At 43.4% G+C, this 19,251-nt stretch overlaps 3 non-coding genes across 3 annotated transcripts; all 3 read left to right on the top strand.

Moving 5' to 3' along the window:
- Positions 1 to 3,073: 3,073 nt before the first annotated feature.
- Positions 3,074 to 3,266, top strand: LOC139750469 (U2 spliceosomal RNA). The gene has a single exon (XR_011713159.1). It is a non-coding gene; the product is annotated as a U2 spliceosomal RNA (small nuclear RNA).
- An 8,922-nt stretch (positions 3,267 to 12,188) lies between these two features.
- LOC139750488 (U2 spliceosomal RNA) lies at positions 12,189 to 12,381 on the top strand. Its single transcript, XR_011713178.1, has one exon. It is a non-coding gene; the product is annotated as a U2 spliceosomal RNA (small nuclear RNA).
- Positions 12,382 to 18,114: 5,733 nt separating this feature from the next.
- LOC139750490 (U2 spliceosomal RNA) lies at positions 18,115 to 18,308 on the top strand. The gene has a single exon (XR_011713180.1). It is a non-coding gene; the product is annotated as a U2 spliceosomal RNA (small nuclear RNA).
- The last annotated feature ends 943 nt before the right edge of the window (positions 18,309 to 19,251 follow it).

The raw sequence follows: 19,251 nt of genomic DNA on the forward strand, positions 1-19,251 counted from the left end.
AGATTGGCAAAAGAGACAGCCCATAAAGAAAACATAAATACTGAAATCATATGAGTTTAAATTAATTAAATGGATAACTAGGGAGAAAAGACAGGAATGGGAGATACAAGAGATGCGAGAAATTTTATAACAAGGAATTGATAGAATGACGCATTACACAGGTTTCACAAAATCAAATGTAACTTACGGCAGAGACGTATATTAGATATCAAATATTGTGGGGAGTTTGTTGTTAGAGATTGAGATTCAAAATATTTTTCTCGTAAGTAATACATCAAAGGACATGTGGCACCATGCTGGCTGATACATCCACCCATAGCTGATCAGGGAAAGTCCTCACTTTCCAATGATTTATTCTTAACATCGACGACCTCTGCTTGGTCTGACACGGGGCTTTTAGCCTGTTGGTGTTCCGTTCCCAGGTTTTTAAGCATGGTATGTCGGTGTCTCGTGTGTGTTCAAGGTTTTCTGAGATGAAGTCAGTCTCTTTTGGAGATGACGCTGGGCGCTCTATTTTCATCTGGTTCTTTTGGGTCTTGTAGAGGCCGCTGGTGTTCCTCACTGAAGTCAGAGACTCTTTCTCGGAAACTTTGTGTCACTTGGCAGTCCAGCACGTAATGTTCCAGTGGTGCATTGATGGCTTCTGACAATAAACGCAGTCTGTGACTCCGTCAATTTTGACGGTTCCTGACAGTAGACGCAGTCTCTGATGACGCCGTCAGTGTTTTGCAAGCTACATTGGTACCCCAGTCGTAGACGGAGTAGATTGACCAGGGTTTTTCCCATGCCTCTGTCGTTATATTGTGGCTCCAATAACGTGATCATGTACCACTTGGCTGACAGGGATTCGGCATTGTAGGCGTCCAGGAGATTCCTCTTTTTTCCGGAGCCTTGCTGCTTTCTGAAGCTGGTGATTGACTTATTGAAGGTTCACTTTAACATGCACCTGGATATTGATAAAGCATATAGCTGCTTTAGCTGCCTCGTCTGCTGTCCTGTTCCACTCGATCCCCAAGTGGCTGGGGATCCAGTGTATAGTGATGAGACGTCCCTGTCGCTGTAGCTCTTTCAAGTTGAGCAAGGATCGAGGTAACAAGTTTGATGTCATCTTTTGGGCGGCTGTGTTGCACGCTTGCACTGATGGCTTAGAATCCGTGTGCATTTTCACGGGCTTTGAGTGCGTGGTGGCTGCGTGTTCCAGAGCTTTGGAGATTGCTACTAGCTCCGTCTGTAGTGTGGAGGAGGTGGAGGAGCCATCTGACAGTTTCCAAAGGCGAGTATGAACTTGGGTGTGGAAGGCCGCCCCGACCTTCACTCATATGTCTGGTCCACTGTGCCGTCTGTTAAATGTCTTCAGTAGATGTCTCGGTGACCATGGCTCTCAAAGCTAGTGTCTCGGGTCTTCCTGTTAGAGGTTGGAATTATTGTCTCCCAATACTGTGACTGTGAAGGTGGCTAGTGGAGGGTCCCATGTAGGCCGCACACGGTACCGGTGGTGTGGTGTATCCGTCTCCAGTGTGGATGTTGCCGCTTGAAAGGCTTGGATGGTGTTGGCTGCCTAGTGCGCCCAGGAGGTTCCTTGCGCTTTGTGGTCTAAGTGGAGGGCGTTCCGGACTTTAGCCTTAGTGGTTAAGGATTTGTCTGACCTGCAGATCTTACCTGGAGTCGCCGTTGTCGTCTGCTTGTCCATTGCTGCTCGGGGTGGCAGCCCAGTCTCCAACTGCAGGTTGCAGGTCCTGGTCCATATGGGAGCTCTCACCATAGTCCTGAGTGCATCATTTTGGATGACCATGTTGGGAACTCATGAGAAGAAAATGAGATGAAGCTTAAGTAGGTGTATGGCGATTGTAAAGTGAAGATGGTAGGACTAACTCTCACGATTGTCTCTCCTTCCAGGGTCAGCATCTTGAATAGGTAAACAAATACTGATGTCTGAATGAATGAATGACAGGTTGTCACTGAACCCACACATACAGATGTGAGGGAAGGAACAGAACCAAGGATCAGGGTCATGAGATACCTTTACAGACTAGGACTGAACTTCCTATGCTTAGGTTATAATACATCCAGACTGACCGCTCCCCACTTCAAGCTACTTGAGGAACATCAGAACGAAAGATGGAAAATAATCCAAAATCAGGACCTGGCGGTCATGCATGATGCTTCTGAAGACATGATCGTGTTGACCAGGTCAGCTTCACTACTTCATCAAGAGATCTATGGCGACCGATTGTTCATGGTTATGACAGTGTTCCGTACCAGGAAGGGCCACCTGGCTCGTATGCCAAACAGTCGACATAATACAGGTAGAAAGTTGGGTGGCGCTGAATATCTTTAGATCTTTAAGTGCTTGGCTTATAAGCCTAAAGTTTATAATACAATCCAGTCCTAAAAGATGGGAGAGTCTCCCCTTCACCCCTGATATACTATGGTCGACGTTTTCCTTCCTAAGCTTGTGTTGACAGGTATAACTATATTCTGATGTAATTGTGTTTGACACAAATGTGACCATTTTACATTCATAGAACCATACGACTTTTATCGTGGTTTGTTCTTCAATAGACTTGTAACGAATTCTACCCCCCTCCCCCAAACACACACACACACACACTGGTCATTTCTTATATGTATATATTTACTTGTGTGCGTGTAGAAAGGTGCGACTAAACAAGAATCATGTGGGTATATATACTTTGTTTGTGTGTAAGGGTCCGACTAAACAATGATCATGTGTTCAGTATCATGGTGTATACACTCACCATCAAGACATTGTTAAACATAATTTCGTAGCTAAAATTAAATATGAGGTAGATTATAGAGATTTAAAAATATCTTTTTTCTCTGGTAATTTTTTTTTCTCAAATGAAGTCTCTATCAAAGACGTTTCAAAAAGCTTTTATATCCTTCCTAAAATAAACCCAACCCAATCTCAGGTACAGTTTGTTTCGTTATTCTTGGATGTATACAATAGAGTAAGTAGAAATATTCTGGTATGCTTTTATTGTCTTGAAGTTGAAGCTACTTGAAGTCATCAGGAGTTATGAGTTGGATTCTGAAAATGATGATGTTGAGTATCGCTTCTCGGCCTTTTGGCTAAGATCAAAGTGTAGTATCTGTTCTTATCAGCTTAATATCTGATACGATCCCCATGTGGGATCCACGATATTAAACTGATTTTTGGATCATGGCGAAGTGCTAGGGGCTTGCTCCACCTTTGCCGCGGATCGGCCCGGTATTGCAGTACCTCCGGGATTGGTCCACTCCCTTCGGGGAGACTAAGACTTTCATGTGGGGAGATAACAAATTGGTCATTGAAAGTTCGATGTTAAGAATCTGTATTCTCCATAAACTGTTTAATCCAAGTTCCTTTATTAGATTCCTTGTATCATGAACTCGAATATGTAATCTTCAATCTATTTTCATAATGTTTCATCTGTTTTCGTAAAACCACTTTAGTGTGTGAATATATATAGGATGAATGAGGCGTAAATTACCAAGGAAGGAAAATACTGAAAGGAGAATGTGCTGGCTTGTAAGTAAACTTACATAAAAGAAACAGACAGAAGAAACATTAGGAAAATAGATTCAAGAGGAGGATTTGTGACCAACAGAGAGGTTCCCTTACCTTCAGAAGATTGCTTCATTACAAGGCTTCGTTAACAGTAAAGGACATTTTTGCAAATAGCCCGAGTGCACTATTTTCACTTAATAATAACTATCCTGTTCATTGTAAACTGATAACACTGTGGATGGATATATGTTCTTTGAGAGAGAAGGAATGTAGTAATATAAATGAAATTGTTGACAGATTGGCAAAAGACAGCCTTTGAAGAAAGCGTAAATACTGAAAGCAATAACTTTAATGGATAAATATTTAGTAAGAAAAGACAGGAATGGGAGATAGAAAAGATGCGAGAAATTTTATAACAGAGAATTGATAGTATGACGCATTACAAAGATGTTTCACAAAATCAAATGTAACTTACGGCAGAGCATCACCTGAAGAAGATAATGTGAGACGTATGTGAATGAGATTACAAATATTGTGGGGAGTTTGTTGTTAGAGAATCAGATTAAAAATATTTTTCATGCAAGTAATAAATCAAAGGACATGTGCCAGTATGCTGGCTGATACAGCCACTCACAACAGACAAGGGAAAGTCCTCACAATAGAGCTCATCATCATGACTGTTTACATTCAAATCTGATTATAGATGTTTGATTTTTTAAATCCTTTTGATCGTCGGACCTCTGCTTGGTCCGACACGGGCCTCTGCCTGTTGGCGGCCCGTTCCCTGTTTTTATGCAAGGTATGACGGTGTCTTGTGTGTGTTCAAGGTCTTCCGAGTTGCAGTCAATCTCTTTTTAGGAAATGGTGCTGGGCGCTCTATTTTCTCATCTGGTTCTTTTGGGTCTTTTAGAGGCCGTTGTTCTTCCTCATTGAAGTCGGAAACTCTAGCGCGGAGACTGTGTCACTTGGCAGTCCAGCATGTAGTGTACCAGTGGTGTGTTGACGGCGCCTGGTAGTTGATGCAGTCTCTGATGACGTCATTTTTTTTTTTTTTTTGCCAGTCGTTGACTGTGTAGATTAACTAGGGTTATATGGTGACTCCAATAACGTGGCCTCCATGTGCCACTTGGCTAAAAGGGATCCGGCATTGTATTCATCCAGAAGATTCCTCTTGGTCCGGAGTTTTGCTGCTTTCTGTAGCTCGTGTTCGACTTTATGGAGGGTCAGTTTAAGATGCTCCTGGATATTGCTAGAGCGTATACCTGCTTTAGCTGCTTCATCTGCTCTCTCGTTCCCCACGTGGGTGGGGATCCAGTGTATGGTGACGGGACGTCCCGGTCGCTGTAGCTCTTCAAGTTGAGCGAGGATCGAGGTGACAAGACATGATGTCTTTTGGGCGGCTGTGTTGCAGCGTTTGCACTGATGACTTGGAGACCGTGTGTATTATCACGGGCTTCGAGTGCGTGGTGGCTGTGTGTTCTAGAGCTTTGGAGATGGTTACAAGCTCTGTCTGCAGTGTCGAGTAGCCATCTGACAGCCTCCAGAGGCGAGTACGACCTTTGGTGTGGAAGGCCGGCCCCGAACTTCCCTCATCTGTCTGGTTCACTGTGCCGTCTGTGAAATATCTTCAATAGATGTCTCAGTGGCCATGGATCTAAAATCCAGTGTTTGAGCTCAGGTCTCCCAATGCTGTGACTGTGAAGGTGGATGGTGGAGGGTTCCATGGAGGCGATACATTGTGCCGGTGGTGTGGTGTATCCTCCGTCTCAAGTGTGGATACTGCCACTTGAAAGGTTTGGATGGCATTGGCTGTCTCGTACGTCCATTAGGTTCCTCGCATCCTGTGGTCGAAGTGGAGGGCGTTCCGGACTTTGGCCATCGTGGCTGAGGGCTTGTCTGACCTGCAGATCTTAGCCAGAGTCACCGTTGTCGTCTGCTAGTCCCTTCCTGCTAGTAGGTGGCAGCCCAGTCTCCATCTGCAGGTTACAGATCCTGGTCCATATGCGAGCTTCCAGCATTGTCCTGTGTGCATCATTTTGGATGTCCTCCATGTTAGTCACCTGGTCCTCTCTGAGGTCAGTGAGTGCTGGAGCACAGCAGTCTACCAGCGATCTGATGGTGGGGGTGTAGTATGTCTTGAGTACCTCAATGTTAGCCCCAGCATCTAGGGTAGTCAGCGACATGATGTTTCCTGTTACTCGTTTGTTTTTGTAGTTACTGAAGCTGCGTCCTGACGCCGAGGTTTTGGTCAAACCACACTACAACACATTGGTGGGTGTCGACTCAGGTCACCGGCGTTTCCTGAATGGAGAGCATCCTGTCTGGCCTCGTGGAGCAGAGGGCCATCGATCTTGTTTTGGTAGGGTTGATCTTGAGGCCCAGTTTGTTGCACTCTTTTTCAACCAGGTTGAGTACGTGTTGGGCATTGGCGAATCTCATGCGCTCTGGCACTATCAGCTGATCATCAGCGTAGCAGAGAAGCTTAACTGTAGGTCTGAAGGGGACGTTAAAGAGTATTCGGCTGAGGATGCTTCCTTGTGGGGTGCCATTTTCAAGGGTCTTGTATGACGAGGCGATTCCTTGTAGTCGTACTCGTTCTTGGCTGTGCGTTACGTTAGTCATGATTACACCTGATGAGCCTCCTGTGGAATCCATTCTCAGTTAGTCTCTTCATATCGCCAGCGGACTGGCTAGCTGGAAGACCGCTATAGGCGCGTTGCTGTGAATGGTGCTTAGTATCTCCTCTGTTATTTGTTGACCCGGTGTTTTCTGTGTAGGTGAAGATATATGGTGAACATTGAAATCCCCATGAGAGATGATATCGGCTTGTGGGTGAGAGGAATTCACAGCCTCTTGCAAGATGTTTAGGTAGTTGAAGAAAGATTCACAGTTGGTAGAAATAGGAAAGTAGTAAGCGATACAAATGAAGGGCGTGGTAGTTGGGAGACACACCTTGAGCCACTGACATCAAAGTTTGGGGACTCCAGTCCTTCAGTCGTGGAACGGGTGTGTTGATTTTGGAATAAGAACAAACCGGAATCGAGTAGAGGTTATAGCTGAACATGAGAATGAGACTAGTGAGAACATCGAGACAATTGGGTCTCGCAGAGATGGTGCTGGTACAGTGAAGAGAAAAAAAGGTTTGTCAGATTGGAAATGTTGTGGGAGGGGCCGGTACTACTGAGTGGGCCCTCCTCGTTGATAGTAGAGGCAAGCAGGAATCAGGAGATTCTTAGCAACTCACGATGCCAGGAATAGAGGATATATGTTCGTTGGACTGTATCAACATTACCTTTAAAAGCGATTGAGCAGCCGGGAGATGGTAAGGGAACTCATGAGAAGAAAATAAGATGAAGCTTGAGTAGGTGTATGGCGCTTGTTGGGTGAAGATGGTAGGACTACCTCTCACGATTGTCTCTCCTTCCAGGGTCAGCATCTTGAATAGGTAAACAAATACTGATGTCTGAATGAATGAATGACAGGTTGTCAGTGAACCCACACATACAGATGTGAGGGAAGGAAGAGAACCAAGGATCAGGGTCATGAGGTCCATCTACTGTGTTCTAGCCTTAGCCACGCTTCAGGAACATCAGAACGAAGGATGGAAAATAATCCAAAATCAGGACCTGACGGTCATGCATGGTGCTTCTGCAGACATGAACGTGTTGATCATGTCAGCTTTACTACTTCATCAAGAGATCTATGACGACCAATTGTTCATGGTTATGACAGTGTACCGTGACAGGCAGGGCGACCTGTCTCGTATGCCAGAAATTCAAGACATAATACAGCTAGGAAGATGGGGAGCGCTGAATAGCTTTAGATGCCTCCAGTGCTTGGCTTATAAGCCTTAAGTTTATAATCCAATCCGGTCGAGAAAGATGGGGGAGTATCTCCTACAACTCTGATATACTATGGTCGACGTTTTCCTTCCTAAGCTTGTGTTGACAGGTATAACTTTATATTTTGGTGAAAATATCTGACAAAAGTTTGATCATTTTACATTAATAGCAAATGTACGGCTTATATCGTGGTTTGTTCAATAGACTTATAAGGAATACCCCCTCACTCTGGTAATTACTTATGAAGTGTGTGTGTATATACTTTTGAGTGTGTGAAAGGATCGAACTAAACAATAAACATGTCTTCAATATCTTGGTGTATACACTTAACTAAACAATAAACATGCCTTCAATATCTTGGTGTATACACTTAAGACATTTTTAAACAATTTATTTACTAAAATTGAAGAGGTAAATAATTGAAATTGTCTTAGTAATATCTTTTTCCTTGGGTAATTTTTTTTCTCATATGAAGTCTCCTTAAAGACGTTTCAAAAAGCTTTTATATTCTTACTAAAATAAACTCAGCCCAATCTCAGATACAGTTAGTTTCGTTATTTTTGGATGTATACAATAGAGTAAGTAGAAATGTTCTGGTATGTTTTTACTGTCTTGAAGCTGCTTAAAGTCATCAGGAGTCATGAGTTAGGTCCAGAAAATGATGAAGGCGAGTATCATTCATGCAAGAACTGATAAAATAGGGTTTCCCTTATTCACCATTTTTTCTTGTTTAGCTTAGTATAGAAATTATTTCCCCGATTGCCTACCCAAATCTTATATTTTATATTTGTGTGTGTTAACTCTTTATGTTCACAGCGAGGCAAATGAGTGTTTAACGGTGTTTCTGGACCACTGGTACATCTCACGAAGGCTGGTTGGACAGAATTGTGCGCTCATGTGAGAGGTGACAGCAAGAGAACTCAACCCAGCTTGATACGTCCGGCCTCACTTTGGGGCGCTTTTCTGTCTGATCAGCTGGCTTTTTTTTTTTTTTTTTTCAAAGGAGGAGGTAAGGTGTTAAAAGTACCTTTTGTGTGGGGTGGTACGACATCCAAAAATCTGGGGCCTAGCGCCACTGGTATGGACTCTATAGGCCAACCACTACTTCCGTAGGAGGTACTGGTGGTAACCGACCCATGCTGGACATAAAGTCCAAAAATGCTGAATTTGTAATGTTACATGCGACCACTTCAACAACTCTAGCTTCCCTCAACATATTCCTCATCAAGAAAGTGATTGATGGCCAGGCTGGTGTTGTTGAAATGGTAAGGAAACTGGCTAGTGGTGACCTTCTTGTCAAAGTCATTAAATCAAGTTGCAGACTTACTTAAGCTAAGAAAGTTCCATTCATATGATGTGGCTTCCATTCCGGTGTCCATGAATTCATGCAGAGGAGTCATCTTCTGTCCTGATGTCATGGGCATGCAGACGACATAGAAGGAACTTACAGACGAAGCAGTGATCACTGCTCGATTTATTATGAAACTTATTGACGGCGAGCGACGCAGAACCCCCGTCATCACTCTTTACATTCGGAAACTCCAAATTGCCAAAAGATATTGCTGTAGGTTATGTTAAGGTAGCTGTGAGACCTTATATACCAAACCCCTTCCGATGTTTCAAATGCCAAAGGTTATGGTGAAAAGTCTTGTACTCTTTCATCTCGATGTGGAAAGTGTGCCAGCGAGGACCATGTTGCTGACAATTGTACGGCCAAGGTGATACTATGCGTTAACTGTGGTGGCAACCACCCAAGCTCGTACCGAGAATTTCCTCGGTACAAGTTTGAGAAGGAATTCTGCGCACTGAAGGCAAAGGAAAACATTTAATATGGTGAAGCAAGGAAGAGGGTGAAGGAGACTCACGAGACTCCCAAACCTAATAATGTAAGCCGGTCATGGTCACAATTGCCACACACACAACGCGAACTACTGAACCACGCTCCACCACTCCAGACGAATCAGACCGACACTGACTCTGACGATACTACCGACAAAGACTCAAAAGCCACCTGCTCTGTTCGCCCCAAAAATGTGAAAGAAGACAAGACAAATTTTGGGAAACTTTCAAAAGAAACAATGTCGCACGTCGTCGTTCATGTGGCTCCAGTGAGGTCTTCCTCGATGAAGTCTTCCTCGGTGGAATCAATGGACAACAATTCCGTCTCCACTATCAGGAGCCGATCCCGTTCCCGCTTGGACTCGCCCAAGTCCAAAAAAAGGGCTCACAAAGCAGGCCGGCTAAAGAAATCTTAAACCAACGCGTTCAGTATCATTAAGTGGAATTGTAGAGGTCATAGGAATAAGCAAGCACAACTGTCACTGTTGCTTGCATTATATTGGCCATCCGTTATTTGTCTACAACTGCACAGTCAAAGATTGTGCCGTTTTAGATAACTATCACCCGTATAGAAGAGATGAAGATCATGGGGTAGCCTTTTATGTACACCAAAGCTTACCCCATACAGGAGTGACTTTAAATTCTACTTTAGAAGCTGTCGCATGTAGAGTAAAATTCAATAACACGTACCTGGCCATTTGTTCATGAGTTCAATTGGCTTTTTAGTCAATTACCCCACACAAAACTAATTCTTGGAGACTTTAACGCTCATCATCATCAGTGGGGAAGTATACGGACAGACTCTCGTGGGAAACAAATGGTAAATTATATCGTCAAATCTAATCTCGCTCTTCTGAACGATGGTAGTGGAACTCGTGTAGATGCTTGAACTGGAAACATCTCATCCATGGACCTATATCTGTCATCCCCAGATATACTAAATGACATCACTTGGGGTACTTATGACGACTCCTTGGGAAGTGATCACTTCCCAATCTGTCATTCTTATACATGCAACAATACTATCAGACCGTCTCCGTTTAGATTTGATTATAAGAAAGCAGATTGGGGGCCATTCTCAAGACAAACCGTCCTAGATATATTGACATAAAGGTCAATATTGGTCAATATTGTAACTAATACCATCCTCAGGGTTGCTGTGGCCTCTATTCCTAAGATCCCTACAATATCCACAAAGCATAGAATTCCTTGGTGGACATCAGATTGCCGAAATGCACTGCGCGAGCGCAATAGGAGATATAGGATTTTCGAAAAAGAGCCTCAGATAACTTCATTGCATCTAAACAAGCGAGGGATCAAGCAGGAACAACAAAAAGATAAGCCAAAGTAGACTCCTGGCGTGGCTATGTTTAAACTGTCAATAAGGACACACCAAGCAGTCAGGTCTGGCCCACAATTACGAAGATGACAAAAGATACAAACAACCATCTATCCCCAAACTTACCACGCAAGATGGCACCATAGACGACCCAGTTGACACAGGCAACGGTATCGCCAGGAGATTCTCAGACATAAGTAGCTCGGCCAATTACGATCGACGATTTTTACACCACAAACGTTAGGCCGAGCAGACAGTGACTGACTTTGCCAGAGAAGATGAAAATATACCATACGATAATACATTTACTCTTAAGGAATTACTTCTTGCCCTGAAATCCTTACGGGATGACCCAGCACCTCAGTCAGGCTAACCTAAGCTGTTAGCATTGTACAATGAGATTTGGACGTCTCGAACGTTTCCAAACTCATGGCACTTTGCGCACGTCATCCCCATCCCGAAAGGTTCCGGACGCCTTACGAACATCAATTCGTTTCGGCCAATTGCATTGACGAGCTGCATTTGCAAGGTCATGGAAAGAATGGTTGAAATAATTTTTTTTTATTAGAATCGCAGAACTTATAAAATAATCAACAGCGTGAATTCCGTAAACACAGACGCACAATGGATCATTTAATAAATTTAGAACATAGCATTTCTGGTGGGTCATTGCAACATTTACGGCAATGAACAGGAAGACCGGTTGGCTAAGTCGACCTCAGAAGTGGAGGAGTTCGTTCCGATCCCTCGGGATCTGGGGTCCATCCTTTCTTTGGGAAAGAATTCAATATTTCTCTGTGGCAAAGTCAGTGGACCAGTCTGACTATAGCAAGAAAATGTAAACCACAAGTAGCGGACTGGACGACCTCGTACAGGAAGACTAGGAGAGAGGAAGTCGTCCTGGCCCGTCTACGTCTCAATTGTACCTACAGCACCCACCTACATCCATATATGAACCGAAACTTTCCAGCAAGATGTGAAACCTGCCGAACAATGTTGACAACAGATTACCTCATGCAGTGCAAGAACTACCAGGAAAAGAGAAAAGTTTAACAAATCATTTAAGAAAAACCACCATATACCATCTCCTTGGTAATGACATCAATATAATCAACAAATTGATTATCTTTCTCAAGGAAACGGAAATAATGAAGATGATGATAAGGGGGTTCGTTGGTTCGACTCTGTGCAGGAGCTGGTTTCGGGATGTGGCTGCTTTCGCTCTGGGCTGGTTGTGTGGTGGGCGAAGCAATTTGCTCATATGCTGCTGGCCTGGATCGGGGGTGGTTCGGCTTGGAGCTGGTTCTGTTATGGTGTCCAGCTGACGGGTTGCCGGTGTTGATAATACTAACTTATGTACATACCAAGGTGAAGGACTATCTCTAATCTGTCCTATCTTTTCGCAATCCTTCTGGCAGCTGCACCAGTGGATGTTGTGCCTACTGGGTGGTGTTTATTGCCACGTTGACAATACCCACTCACCTACTTTTATTCCTAATTTTTCTTAATTTCCTACAGAACTAGATAGGACTTATAAGTACTGATAAAAGTATTATGTAGGGACTTTATAAAGTCAAAAATCAAACAGGGATGCAGGTCTAACGACCTTACTTATAGGCCGGTGGTCGCTAAACCCAACAAAACAAACAGTCTGAGTATCGCTTCTCGGCCTTTTGGCTAAGATCAAAGTGTAGTATCTGTTCTTATCAGCTTAATATCTGATACGATCCCCATGTGAGATCCACGATATTAAACTGATTTTTGGATCATGGCGAAGTGCTAGGGGCTTGCTCCACCTTTGCCGCGGATCGGCCCGGTATTGCAGTACCTCCGGGATTGGTCCACTCCCTTCGGGGAGACTAAGACTTTCATGCGGGAAAATAACAAATTGGTCATAGGAAGTTCACATGATTAAGTTCAATGTTAAGAATTGTATTCTCCATAAACTGTTTAATCCAAGTTCCTTTGTTAGAGTCCTTTTGTTATGAACTCGAATATGTAATCTTAGATGTATTTTCATAAAGTTTCATCTGTTTTCGTAAAACCACTTTAGTGTGTGAATATATATAGAATGAATGAGATGTAAATTACCAAGGAAGGAAAATATTGAAAGGAGAATGTGTTGGCTTGTAATTAAACTTACATAAAAGAGTTTGGTAAAGTGTGTGGAAGAAGAAAGTTGAGAGTAAATGTGAATAAGAGCAAGGTTATTAGGTACAGTAGGGGTGAGGGTCAAGTCAATTGGGAGGTGAGTTTGAATGGGGAAAAACTGGAGGAAGTGAAGTGTTTTAGATATCTGGGAGTGGATCTGTCAGCGGATGGAACCATGGAAGCGGAAGTGGATCATAGGGTGGGGGAGGGGGCGAAAATTTTGGGAGCCTTGAAAAATGTGTGGAAGTCGAGAACATTATCTCGGAAAGCAAAAATGGGTATGTTTGAGGGAATAGTGGTTCCAACAATGTTGTATGGTTGCGAGGCGTGGGCTATGGATAGAGATGTGCGCAGGAGGATGGATGTGCTGGAAATGAGATGTTTGAGGACAATGTGTGGTGTGAGGTGGTTTGATCGAGTAAGTAACGTAAGGGTAAGAGAGATGTGTGGAAATAAAAAGAGCGTGGTTGAGAGAGCAGAAGAGGGTGTTTTGAAATGGTTTGGGCACATGGAGAGAATGAGTGAGGAGAGATTGACCAAGAGGATATATGTGTCGGAGGTGGAGGGAACGAGGAGAAGAGGGAGACCAAATTGGAGGTGGAAAGATGGAGTGAAAAAGATTTTGTGTGATCGGGGCCTGAACATGCAGGAGGGTGAAAGGAGGGCAAGGAATAGAGTGAATTGGAGTCATGTGGTATACAGGGGTTGACGTGCTGTCAGTGGATTGAATCAAGGCATGTGAAGCGTCTGGGGTAAACCATGGAAAGCTGTGTAGGTATGTATATTTGCGTGTGTGGACGTGTGTATGTACATGTGTATGGGGGGGGGGGGGTTGGGCCATTTCTTTCGTCTGTTTCCTTGCGCTACCTCGCAAACGCGGGAGACAGCGACAAAGTATAAAAAAAAAAAAAAAAAAAAAAAAAAAAAAAGAAACAAACAGAAGAAACATTAGGAAAATAGATTTAAGATGAGGATTTGTGACCAACAGAGAGGTTCCCTTGCCATCAGAAGATTGCTTCATTACAAAGCTTCGTTAACAGTAAGGGACATTTTTGTAGATAGCCTGAGTGCATTATGTTTACTTAATAATAAGAATCCTGTTTATTGTAAACTGATAAAACAGTGGATAGATATATGTTCTTTGAGAGAGAAGGAATGTAGTAATATAAATGAAATAGCTATCATTGGCAAAAGAGACAGCCTATAAAGAAATCATAAATACTGAAAGCATACGAGTTTAAATGAATTAAATGGATGATTAGGAAGACAGGAATGGGAGATACAAAAGATGCGAGAAATTTTATAACAAGGAATTGATAGTATGAAGCATTAAACAGGTTTCACAAAATCAAATGTAACTTACGGCAGAGCATTACCTAAAGTAGATATGTGACGAGACTACAAATATTGCGGGGAGTTTATTGTAAGAGATTCAGATTCAAAATATTTTTCGCCTAAGTAATATATCAAAGGACATGTGCCACCATGCTGGCTGATACAACCACCCACAACTGACCAAGAAAAGTCCTCACAAGAGTACTCGACATCTTCATTGATTGGTTACATTCAAATCTGATATTTATCTCTTTAGATCGTCGGACCTCTGCTTGGTCTGACACGAGCCTTTTTGCCTGTTGGCAGCCCGTTCCCAGGGTTTTAAGCATAGTATGTCGGTGTCTCGTGTGTGTTCAAGGTTTTCTGAGATGACGTCAGTCTCTTTTGGAGATGATGCTGGGCGCTCTATTTTCATCTGGTTCTTTTGGGTCTTGTAGAGGCAGCTGGTGTTCTTCATTGAAATCAGGGACGCTTGCGCGGAGACTGTGTCACTTTGCAATCCAGCATGTAGTGTTCCGGTGGTGTGTTGACGGCTCCTGACAGTAGACGCAGTCTCTGATGAAGCCGTCAATGTTTTGCCAGCTACATTGGTACCCTAGTCGTAAACGGTGTAGATTGACTAGGGTTTTTCTTATGCCCTCTGTCGTTATGTGGTGGCTCCAATAACGTGGACGCCATGTACCACTTGGCTGATAGGATCCAGCATTGTAGGCATCCAAGATGCCGGAGGATTGATGCTCTATGTAGCTCGTGTTTGACTTTATGGAGGCTCAATTTAACATGCACCTGGATATTGCTAGAGCATATAGCTGCTTTAGCTGCCTCGTCTGCTCTCTCGTTCCCCACGTGGCTGGGGATCCAGTGTATGGTGATGGGACGTCCCTTCCGCTTTATCTCTTAAACTTGAGCGAGGATCGAGGTGACAAGTTTAATGTCTTCTGGGAGGCTGTGTTGCAGCGCTTGCACTGATGGCTTGGAGTCCGTGTTCATTATCACGGGCTTTGAGTGCGTGGTGGCTGCGTGTTCCAGAGCTTTGGAGATGGTTATCAGCTCCGTCTGTAGTGTGGAGCAGCCATCTGACAGTCTCCAAAGGCGAGTATGACCTTGTGTGTGGAAGGCCGCCCCCGACCATCCCTCATCTGTCTGGTCCACTGTGCCGTCTGTGAAATATCTTCAGCTGATGTTTCGGTGACTATGGCTATAAAAGCGTGTTCTCAGGACTTCCTATCTCCCAATGCTGTGACTGCGAGGCTGGCTGGTGGAAGGTCCCATGGAGGCGGTACACTGTACCGGTCTTCAGTGTGGATGCTGCCACTTGAAAGGCTTGGATGCCTCATACGTCCATTAGGTTCCTCGCATCCTGTGGTCGAAGTGGAGGGCGTTCCGGACTTTGGCCATCGTGGTTGAGGGCTTGTCTGACCTGCAGATCTTAGCCAGAGTCACCGTTGTCGTCTGCTAGTCCCTTCCTGCTAGTAGGTGGCAGCCCAGTCTCCATCTGCAGGTTACAGATCCTGGTCCACATGGGAGCTCCCAGCATTGTCCGAGTGCATCATTTTGGATGTCCTCCATGTTAGTCACCTGGCCAGTGAGTGCTGGAGCACAGTAGTCTACCAGCGATATGATGGTGGCTGTGTAGTATGTCTTGAGTACCTCCATGTTAGCCCCGGCATATGGGTAGTCAGCGACACGATTTTTCCTGTTATTTGTTCGTTTTCTTAGTTTCTGAAGCTGCGTCCTGACGCCGAGGTTTCGGTCAAACCACACTACAACACATTGGTGGGTGTCGACTCAGGTCACCGGCGTTCCCTGAATGGAGAGCATCCTGTCTGGTCTCGTGGAGCAGAGGGCCATCGATCTTGTTTTGGTAGGGTTGATCTTGAGGCCCAGTCTATTGCACTCTTTTTCAACCAGCTTAAGCGCGTGTTGGGTGTTGGCGAATCTCATGCGCCCTCGCACTATCAGGTGGAGATCATGGGCGTAGCAGAGAAGCTTAACTGTAGGACTGACGGGGAGCTTTACTAAGTTCTCCATCACGACGTTGAAGTGTTGGGCTAAGGATTCCTCCCTGTGGGGTGCCATTTTCAAGGGTCTTGTATGACAAGACAACTCCGTGAAATCACACTCGTTCTTGGCAGTGCGCTAGGTTAGTCCTGAATCCACCTGATGGGCTAACCCTGGACTCCATTCTCAGTTAGTCTCTTCATATCACAACCGGACTGGCTACCTGGAAGACCACTATAGGCGGTCTGCTGTCGATGGTGTTAAGTATCTCCGCTATGTTGTTTTTCAAGCAGGTGTTTTCTGTGTAGGCGAAGATATGTGGTGAACGTTGAAATCCCCAAGATACAGGATATTGGCTTGCGGGTGCGAGCATGTCACGGCCTCGTGTCAGAAGTTTAGATAATTGAAGAAAGATCAACAATACGTAGAAATAGGAAAGCAGTAAACGAAACAAGGGAAGGGCGTGGTAGTTGGGAGACGGACCTTGAGCCATTAACATCAAAGTTTGGGGACTCCGGTCTTCAGGCGTGGAACGGGTGTGTTGATGTTGGAATAAGCACAAACATAACCTCTGAACCGGAAATGAGTGGAGGTTATAGCTGAACATGATAATGAGACTAGTGAGAACATTAAGAGACAATAGGGTCTCACAGAGATGTTGGTATAAAGAACAGAAAAAGAGGAGATTTGTCGGGTTGGAAAGGTTGTGGGAGGGGCTGGCACTAGTACTGTGCAAATCCTTCTCCTTGTTGAAAGTAGAGTCGAGAAGGAACCAGGAGATTCTTAGCACCCCACGATGCCAGGAATAGAGGCTACATGTTCGTTGGACTGTATCACGTTTACTTTTAAAAGCGACTGAGTCGCCAGGAGATGGCAAGGAGACTTATGTGAAAAAAAATATGAAGCTTGAGTAGGTGTATGGCGTTTGTAGGGTGAAGATGGTAGGACTAACTCTCACGATTGTCTCTCCTTCCAGGGTCAGCATCTTGAATAGGTAAACAAATACTGATATCTGAATGAATGAATGACAGGTTGTCAGTGAACCCACACATACAGATATGAGGGAAGAAACAGAAACAAGGATCAGGGTCATGAGGTCCACCTACTGTGCTCTAGCCTTAGCCACGGTTGAGGAACATCAGAATGGAGGATGGAAAACAATCCAAAATCAGGACCTGACGGTCATGCATGGTGCTTCTGCAGACATTATGAACGTGTTAACCAGGTTAGCTTCACTACTTCATCAAGAGATCTATGACAACCGATTGTTCATGGTTATGACAGTGTCCCGTGACAGGCAGGTCGACCTGGCTCATATGTCAAACAGTCAAGACATAATACAGCTAGAAAGATGGGGAGCGCTAAATAGCTTTAGATGCTCCAGTGGTTGGCTTATAAGCCTAAAGTTTATCATTCAATCCATTCCAGAAAGATGGGGGAGTATCCCCTTCATCTATGATACACTATGGTCGACGTTTTCCTTCCTAAGCTTGTGTTGACAGGTATAACTTTATATTTTGGTGTAAATGTCTGACACAAGTGTGACCATTTTACATTTGTAACAAACGTACGGCTTTTATCGTGGTTTGTTCCTCAATAGACATATAATGAATACCAGCTCACTCTGGTCATTAGTTATGAAGTGTGTATATATGTACTTGCATGTGAAAGGGGTCCGACTAAACAATAATCATGTGGGTGTATATACTTTGTGTGTGTTTGTGTGTGTGTAACAGGGTCCAACTAAACAATAAACATGTCTTCAATATCTTGGTGTACACACTCACCACTAGGACATTTTTAAAACAATTTCTTTACTAAAATCAAAGATGAGCAAAATTACGCATTTTGTTTTAAAAATACTTTTTTCTTTGATATTTTTTTCTCATATGAACAGTCTCCTTAAAGACGTTTTAAAAAGCTTTTATACCCTTAATAAAATAAACCCAGCTCAATCTCAGATAGTTTGTTTCGTTATTCTTGGGTGTATACAATAGAGTAAGTAGAAATGTTCTGGTATGCTTTTATTCTCTTGAAGTTGAAGCTGCTTGAAGTCATTAAGAGTCATGAGTTGGGTTCTGAAAATGATGTCGAGTATCGCTTGTCAGCCTTTTGGCTGAGATCAGAGTGCAGTATCTGTTCTTATCAGCTTAATATCTGATACGATCCCCATGTGGGATCCACGATATTAAACTGATTTTTGGATCATGGCGAAGTGCTAGGGGCTTGCTCCACCTTTTGCCGCGGATCGGCCTGGTATTGCAGTACCTCCGGGATTGGTCCACTCCCTTCGGGGAGACTAAGACTTGCATGTGGGGAGATAACAAATTGGTCATTGAAAGTTCACATGATTAAAGTTCAATGTTAAGAATCTGTAGCGCTCCATGGACTGTTTAATCCAAGTTCCTTTATTAGATTCCTTGTGTTATGAATTCGAATATGTAATCTTAAATGTTTTTTCATAATGTTTCATCTGTTTTCGTAAAACCACTTTAGTGTGTGAATATGTATAGAATGAATGAGACGTAAATAACCAAGGAAGGAAAATATTGAAAGGAGAATGTGCTGGCTTGTAATTAAACTTACATAAAAGAAACAAACAGAAGAAACATTAGGAAAATAGATTTAAGATGGGGATTTGTGACCAACAGAGAGGTTCCCTTGCCATCAGAAGATTGCTTCATTACAAGGCTTCGTTAACAGTAAGGGACATTTTTTTGAATAGCCTGAGTGCATTATGTTCACTTAATAATAACTATCCTGTTCATTGTAAACTGATAACACAGTGGATGGATATATGTTCTTTGAGAGAGAAGGAATGTAGTAATATAAATGAAATTGCTGTCATTGGCAAAAGAGACAGCCTATAAAGAAAGCGTAAATACTGAAAGCATGTGAGTTTAAATTCATTAAATTGATGATTAGGAAGAAAAGACAGGAATGGGAGATACAAAAGATGCGAGAAATTTTATAACAGAGAATTGATAGTGTGACGCATTACACAGGTTTCACAAAATCAAATGTAACTTACGGCAGAGCATCACTTAAAGTAGATAATCTGATGATACGTATATCAGTTTACAAATATTGGGGGAGTTTATTGTAAGAGATTCAGATTCAAAATATTTTTCGCCTAAGTAATATATCAAAGGACATGTGGCAACATGCTGGCTGATACACCCACCCACAACAGACCAGAGAAAGTCCTTACAATAGTACTCGACATCATCATG

Source organism: Panulirus ornatus, chromosome 9 (genome assembly GCF_036320965.1).
Source record: "Panulirus ornatus isolate Po-2019 chromosome 9, ASM3632096v1, whole genome shotgun sequence".
NCBI classification, from domain to species: Eukaryota; Metazoa; Arthropoda; class Malacostraca; order Decapoda; family Palinuridae; genus Panulirus; species Panulirus ornatus.